The sequence below is a fragment of the Taudactylus pleione genome, unplaced genomic scaffold (genome assembly GCF_031769625.1).
Source record: "Taudactylus pleione unplaced genomic scaffold, aTauple2 ptg000589l, whole genome shotgun sequence".
Lineage (NCBI taxonomy): Eukaryota > Metazoa > Chordata > Amphibia > Anura > Myobatrachidae > Taudactylus > Taudactylus pleione.
Genome location: NW_028284991.1, coordinates 82,797 through 91,525, shown reverse-complemented (window position 1 = coordinate 91,525; position 8,729 = coordinate 82,797).

Below are 8,729 nucleotides of genomic sequence, written 5' to 3'. Positions count from 1 at the left end.
GAAGGTCTAGAGACAGTAAATATAGGATGAGAAGCAGGATGCAGTATCTATAAGGTTAGCAAGAAGGCCTAGAGACAGTAAATATAGGATGAGCAGCAGGATGCAGTATCTATAAGGATAGCAAGAAGGCCAAGAGACAGTAAATATAGGATGAGCAGCAGGATGCAGTATCTATAAGGATAGCAAGAAGGTCTAGAGACAGTAAATAGGGGATGAGCAGCAGGATACAGTATCTATAAGGATAGCAAGAAGGCCTAGAGACAGTAAATATACGATGAGCAGCAGGATGCAGTATTTATAAGGATATCAAGTAGGTCTAGAGACAGTAAATAGGGGATGAGCAGCAGGATGCAGTATCTATAAGGATAGCAAAAAGGTCTAGAGACAGTAAATAGGGGATGAGCAGCAGGATGCAGTATCTATAAGGATAGCAAGAAGGTCTAGAGACAGTAAATAGAGGATGAGCAGCAGGATGCAGTATCTATAATGTTAGCAAGAAGGTCAAGAGACAGTAAATAGGGGATGAGCAGCAGGATGCAGTATCTATAAGGATAGAAAGAAAGTCTAGAGACAGTAAATAGAGGATGAGCAGCAGGATGCAGTATCTATAAGGATAGCAAGAAGGCCTAGAGACAGTAAATATGGGATGAGCAGCAGGATTCAGTATCTATAAGGATAGCAAGAAGGCCTAGAGACAGTAAATAGAGGATGAGAAGCAGGATGCAGTATCTATAAGGATAGCAGGAAGGTCTAGAGACAGTAAATAAGGGATGAGCAGCAGGATGCAGTATCTATAAGGATAGGAAGAAGGCCTAGAGACAGTAAATATAGGATGAGCAGCAGGATGCAGTATCTATAAGGAGAGCAAGAAGGCCTAGAGACAGTAAATATAGGATGAGCAGCAGGATGCAGTATCTATAAGGTTAGCAAGAAGGTCTAGAGACAGAAAATATAGGATGAGCAGCAGGATGCAGTATCTATAAGGATAGCAAGAAGGTCTAGAGACAGTAAATAGAGGATGAGCAGCAGGATGCAGTATCTATAAGGTTAGCAAGAAGGTCTAGAGACAGTAAATAGGGGATGAGCAGCAGGATGCAGTATCTATAAGGATAGCAAGAAGGTCTAGAGACAGTAAATATAGGATGAGCAGCAGGATGCAGTATCTATAAGGATAGCAAGAAGGCCTAGAGACAGTAAATAGGGGATGAGCAGCAGGATGCAGTATCTATAAGGATAGCAAGAAGGCCAAGAGACAGTAAATATAGGATGAGCAGCAGGATGCAGTATCCATAAGGATAGCAAGAAGGTTTAGAGACAGTAAATAGGGGATGAGCAGCAGGATGCAGAATCTATAAGGATAGCAAGAAGGTCTAGAGACAGTAAATAGGGGATGAGCAGCAGGATACAGTATCTATAAGGATAGCAAGAAGGCCTAGAGACAGTAAATATACGATGAGCAGCAGGATGCAGTATTTATAAGGATATCAAGTAGGTCTAGAGACAGTAAATAGGGGATGAGCAGCAGGATGCAGTATCTATAAGGATAGCAAGAAGGTCTAGAGACAGTAAATAGGGGATGAGCAGCAGGATGCAGTATCTATAAGGATAGCAAGAAGGTCTAGAGACAGTAAATAGAGGATGAGCAGCAGGATGCAGTATCTATAATGTTAGCAAGAAGGTCAAGAGACAGTAAATAGGGGATGAGCAGCAGGATGCAGTATCTATAAGGATAGAAAGAAAGTCTAGAGACAGTAAATAGAGGATGAGCAGCAGGATTCAGTATATATAAGGTTATCAAGAAGGTCAAGAGACAGTAAATAGGGGATGAGCAGCAGGATGCAGTATCTATAAGGATAGCAAGAAGGTCTAGAGTCAGTAAATAGGGGATGAGCAGCAGGATGCAGTACCTATAAGGATAGCAAGAAGGTCTAGAGTCAGTAAATAGGGGATGAGCAGCAGGATGCAGTATCTATAAGGATAGCAAGAAGGCCTAGAGACAGTAAATATGGGATGAGCAGCAGGATTCAGTATCTATAAGGATAGCAAGAAGGCCTAGAGACAGTAAATAGAGGATGAGAAGCAGGATGCAGTATCTATAAGGATAGCAGGAAGGTCTAGAGACAGTAAATAAGGGATGAGCAGCAGGATGCAGTATCTATAAGGATAGGAAGAAGGCCTAGAGACAGTAAATATAGGATGAGCAGCAGGATGCAGTATCTATAAGGAGAGCAAGAAGGCCTAGAGACAGTAAATATAGGATGAGCAGCAGGATGCAGTATCTATAAGGTTAGCAAGAAGGTCTAGAGACAGAAAATATAGGATGAGCAGCAGGATGCAGTATCTATAAGGATAGCAAGAAGGTCTAGAGACAGTAAATAGAGGATGAGCAGCAGGATGCAGTATCTATAAGGTTAGCAAGAAGGTCTAGAGACAGTAAATAGGGGATGAGCAGCAGGATGCAGTATCTATAAGGATAGCGATAAGGTCTAGAGACAGTAAATAGGGGATGAGCAGCAGGAAGCAGTATCTATAAGGATAGCGAGAAGGCCTAGAGACAGTAAATAGGGGATGAGCAGCAGGATGCAGTATCTATAAGGATAGCGAGAAGGTCTAGAGACAGTAAATAGGGGATGAGCAGCAGTTTGCAGTTTCTATAAGGATAGCAAGAAGGTCTAGAGACAGTAAATAGAGGATGAGCAGCAGGATGCACTATCTATAAGGTTAGCAAGAAGGTCTAGAGACAGTAATTAGGGGATTAGCAGCAGGATGCAGTATCTATAAGGTTAGCAAGAAGGTCTAGGGACAGTCAATAGGGGATGAGCAGCAGGATGCAGTATCTATAAGGATAGCTAGAAGGTCTAGAGACAATAAATAGGGGATGAGCAGCAGGATGTAGTATCTATAAGGATAGCAAGAAGGTCTAGATACAGTAAATAGAGGATGAGCAGCAGGATGCAGTATCTATAAGGATAGCAAGAAGGTCTAGGGACAGTAAATAGGGGAAGAGCAGCAGGATGCAGTATCTATAAGGATAGCAAGATGGCCTAGATACAGTAAATAGGGGATGAGCAGCAGGATGCAGTACCTATAAGGATAGCAAGAAGGCCTAGAGACAGTAAATATAGGATGAGCAGCAGGATGTAGTATCTTAAAGGTTAGCAAGAAGGTCTAGAGACAGTAAATATGGGATGAGCAGCAGGATGCAGTATTTATAAGGATAGCAAGAAGGTCTACAGACAGTAAATAGGGGATGAGCAGCAGGATGCAGTATCTATAAGGATAGCAAGAAGGTCTAGAGACAGTAAATAGGGGATGAGCAGCAGAATGCAGTATCTATAAGGATAGCAAGAAGGTCTAGAGACAGTAAATAGAGGATGAGCAGCAGGATGCAGTATCTATAAGGATAGCAAGTAGGTCTAGAGACAGAAAATATAGGATGAGCAGCAGGATGCAGTATCTATAAGGATAGGAAGAAGGTCTAGAGACAGTATATAGAGGATGAGCAGCAGGATGCAGTATCTATAAGGTTAGCAAGAAGGTCTAGAGACAGTAAATAGGGGATGAGCAGCAGGATGCAGTATCTATAAGGATAGCGATAAGGTCTAGAGACAGTAAATAGGGGATGAGCAGGATGCAGTATCTATAAGGATAGCGATAAGGTCTAGAGACAGTAAATAGGGGATGAGCAGCAGGAAGCAGTATCTATAAGGATAGCGAGAAGGTCTAGAGACAGTAAATAGGGGATGAGCAGCAGTTTGCAGTATCTATAAGGATAGCAAGAAGGCCTAGAGACAGTAAATAGGGGATGAGCAGCAGGATGCAGTATCTATAAGGATAGCAAGAAGGTCTAGAGACAGTAAATAGAGGATGAGCAGCAGGATGCACTATCTATAAGGTTAGCAAGAAGGTCTAGAGACAGTAAATAGGGGATGAGCAGCAGGATGCAGTATCTATAAGGATAGCAAGAAGGTCTAGAGACAGTAATTAGGGGATTAGCAGCAGGATGCAGTATCTATAAGGTTAGCAAGAAGGTCTAGGGACAGTCAATAGGGGATGTGCAGCAGGATGCAGTATCTATAAGGATAGCAAGAAGGTCTAGAGACAGTAAATAGGGGATGAGCAGCAGGATGTAGTATCTTTAAGGATAGCAAGAAGGTCTAGATACAGTAAATAGAGGATGAGCAGCAGGATGCAGTATCTATAAGGATAGCAAGAAGGTCTAGGGACAGTAAATAGGGGATGAGCAGCAGGAAGCAGTATCTATAAGGATAGCAAGATGGCCTAGATACAGTAAATAGGGGATGAGTAGCAGGATGCACTATCTATAAGGATAGCGAGAAGGCCTAGAGACAGTAAATAGAGGATGAGCAGCAGGATGCAGTATCTATAAGGATAGCGAGAAGGCCTAGAGACAGTAAATATTGGATGAGCAGCAGGATGCAGTATCTTAATGGTTAGCAAGAAGGTCTAGAGACAGTAAATATGGGATGAGCAGCAGGATGCAGTATCTATAAGGATAGCAAGTAGGTCTAGAGACTGTAAATAGAGGATGAGCAGCAGGATGCAGTATCTATAAGGATAGCAAGAAGGTCTAGAGACAGTAAATAGGGGATGAGCAGCAGAATGCAGTATCTATAAGGATAGCAAGAAGGTCTAGAGACAGTAAATAGAGGATGAGCAGCAGGATGCAATATCTATAAGGATAGCAAGTAGGTCTAGAGACTGTAAATAGAGGATGAGCAGCAGGATGCAGTATCTATAAGGTTAGCGAGAAGGTCTAGAAACAGTAAATAGGGGATGAGCAGCAGGATGCAGTATCTATAAGGACAGCGAGAAGGTCTAGAGACAGTAAATAGGGGATGAGCAGCAGGATGCAGTATCTATAAGGTTAGCGAGAAGGTCTAGAGACAGTAAATAGGGGATGAGCAGCAGGATGCAGTATCTATAAGGTTAGCGAGAAGGTCTAGAGACAGTAAATAGGGGATGAGCAGCAGGATGCAGTATCTATAAGGACAGCGAGAAGGTCTAGAGGCAGGAAATCGGGGATGAGCAGCAGGATGCAGTATCTATAAGGATAGCAAGAAGGTCTAGAGACAGTAAATAGGGGATGAGCAGCAGGATGTAGTATCGATAAGGATAGAAAGAAAGTCTAGAGACAGTAAATAGGGGATGAGCAGCAGATAGTAGTTTCTATAAGGATAGAAAGAAAGTCTAGAGACAGTAAATAGGGGATGAGCAGCAGGATGCAGTATCTATAATGTTAGCAAGAAGGTCTAGAGACAGAAAATAGGGGATGAGCAGCAGGATGCAGTATCTATAAGGATAGTAAGAAGGTCTAGAGACAGTAAATAGAGGATGAGCAGCAGGATGCAGTATCTATAATGTTAGCAAGAAGGTCAAGAGACAGTAAATAGGGGATGAGCAGCAGGATTCAGTATCTATAAGGTTATCAAGAAGGTCAAGAGACAGTCAATAGGGGATGATCAGCAGGATGCAGTATCTATAAGGATAGAAAGAAAGTCTAGAGACAGTAAATAGGGGATGAGCAGCAGGATGCAGTACCTATAAGGATAGCAAGAAGGTCTAGAGACAGTAAATAGGGGATGAGCAGCAGGATGCAGTATCTATACGGATAGCAAGAAGGCCTAGAGACAGTAAATATAGGATGAGCAGCAGGATTCAGTATCTATAAGGATAGCAAGAAGGCCTAGAGACATTAAATATAGGATGAGCAGCAGGATGCAGTATCTATAAGAATAGCAAGAAGGTCTAGAGACAGTAAATATAGGATGAGAAGCAGGATGCAGTATCTATAAGGATAGCAAGAAGGTCTAGAGACAGTAAATAGAGGATGAGCAGCAGGATGCAGTATCTATAAGGATAGCAAGAAGATCTAGAGACATGAAATAGGGGATGAGCAGCAGGATGCAGTATCTATAAGGATAGCGAGAAGGCCTAGAGACAGTAAATAGGGGATGAGCAGCAGGATGCAGTATCTATAAGGATAGCAAGAAGGCCTAGAGACAGTAAATAGGGGATGAGCAGCAGGATGCTTTATCTATAAGGATAGCAAGAAGGTCTAGAGACAGTAAATAGGGGATGAGTAGCAGGATGCACTATCTATAAGGATAGCAAGAAGGTCTAGAGACAGTAAATAGGGGATGAGCAGCAGGATGCAGTATCTATAAGGATAGCAAGAAGGTCTAGAGACAGTAAATAGGGGATGAGCAGCAGGATGCAGTACCTATAAGGATAGCAAGAAGGTCTAGAGACAGTAAATAGGGGATGAGCAGCAGGAGGCAGTATCTATAAGGATAGCAAGAAGGCCTAGAGACAGTAAATATAGGATGAGCAGCAGGATTCAGTATCTATAAGGATAGAGATAAGGTCTAGAGACAGTAAATAGGGGATGAGCAGCAGGAAGCAGTATCTATAAGGATAGCGAGAAGGCCTAGAGACAGGAAATAGGGGATGAGCAGCAGGATGCAGTATCTATAAGGATAGCGAGAAGGTCTAGAGACAGTAAATAGGGGATGAGCAGCAGTTTGCAGTATCTATAAGGATAGCAAGAAGGCCTAGAGACAGTAAATATGGGATGAGCAGCAGGATGCAGTATCTATAAGGATAGCAAGAAGGTCTAGAAACAGTAAATAGAGGATGAGCAGCAGGATGCACTATCTATAAGGTTAGCAAGAAGGTCTAGAGACAGTAAATAGGGGATGAGCAGCAGGATGCAGTATCTATAAGGATAGCAAGAAGGTCTAGAGACAGTAATTAGGGGATTAGCAGCAGGATGCAGTATCTATAAGGTTAGCAAGAAGGTCTAGGGACAGTCAATAGGGGATGTGCAGCAGGATGCAGTATCTATAAGGATAGCAAGAAGGTCTAGAGACAGTAAATAGGGGATGAGCAGCAGGATGTAGTATCTATAAGGATAGCAAGAAGGTCTAGATACAGTAAATAGAGGATGAGCAGCAGGATGCAGTATCTATAAGGATAGCAAGAAGGTCTAGGGACAGTAAATAGGGGATGAGCAGCAGGAAGCAGTATCTATAAGGATAGCAAGATGACCTAGATACAGTAAATAGGGGATGAGCAGCAGGATGCAGTATCTATAAGGATAGCGAGAAGGCCTAGAGACAGTAAATAGAGGATGAGCAGCAGGATGCAGTATCTATAAGGATAGCGAGAAGGCCTAGAGACAGTAAATATTGGATGAGCAGCAGGATGCAGTATCTTAATGGTTAGCAAGAAGGTCTAGAGACAGTAAATATGGGATGAGCAGCAGGATGCAGTATCTATAAGGATAGCAAGTAGGTCTAGAGACTGTAAATAGAGGATGAGCAGCAGGATGCAGTATCTATAAGGATAGCAAGAAGGTCTAGAGACAGTAAATAGGGGATGAGCAGCAGAATGCAGTATCTATAAGGATAGCAAGAAGGTCTAGAGACAGTAAATAGAGGATGAGCAGCAGGATGCAGTATCTATAAGGATAGCAAGTAGGTCTAGAGACTGTAAATAGAGGATGAGCAGCAGGATGCAGTATCTATAAGGTTAGCGAGAAGGTCTAGAGACAGTAAATAGGGGATGAGCAGCAGGATGCAGTATCTATAAGGACAGCGAGAAGGTCTAGAGACAGTAAATAGGGGATGAGCAGCAGGATGCAGTATCTATAAGGTTAGCGAGAAGGTCTAGAGACCGTAAATAGGGGATGAGCAGCAGGATGCAGTATCTATAAGGTTAGCGAGAAGGTCTAGAGACAGTAAATAGGGGATGAGCAGCAGGATGCAGTATCTATAAGGACAGCGAGAAGGTCTAGAGGCAGGAAATCGGGGATGAGCAGCAGGATGTAGTATCTATAAGGATAGCAAGAAGGTCTAGAGACAGTAAATAGGGGATGAGCAGCAGGATGTAGTATCTATAAGGATAGCAAGAAGGTTTAGATACAGTAAATAGGGGATGAGCAGCAGATAGTAGTTTCTATAAGGATAGCAAGAAGGTCTAGAGACAGTAAATATGGGATGAGCAGCTGGATGCAGTATCTATAAGGATAGCAAGAAGGTCTAGAGACAGTAAATAGGGGATGAGCAGCAGGATGCAGTATCTATAAGGATAGCAAGAAGGTCTAGAGACAGTAAATAGAGGATGAGCAGCAGGATGCAGTATCTATAAGGATAGAAAGAAAGTCTAGAGACAGTAAATAGGGGATGAGCAGCAGGATGCAGTATCTATAATGTTAGCAAGAAGGTCTAGAGACAGAAAATAGGGGATGAGCAGCAGGATGCAGTATCTATAAGGATAGTAAGAAGGTCTAGAGACAGTAAATAGAGGATGAGCAGCAGGATGCAGTATCTATAATGTTAGCAAGAAGGTCAAGAGACAGTAAATAGGGGATGAGCAGCAGGATTCAGTATCTATAAGGTTATCAAGAAGGTCAAGAGACAGTCAATAGGGGATGATCAGCAGGATGCAGTATCTATAAGGATAGAAAGAAAGTCTAGAGACAGTAAATAGGGGATGAGCAGCAGGATGCAGTATCTATAAGGATAGCAAGAAGGCCAAGAGACAGTAAATATAGGATGAGCAGCAGGATGCAGTATCCATAAGGATAGCAAGAAGGTTTAGAGACAGTAAATAGGGGATGAGCAGCAGGATGCAGAATCTATAAGGATAGCAAGAAGGTCTAGAGACAGTAAATAGAGGATGAGCAGCAGGATGCAGTATCTATA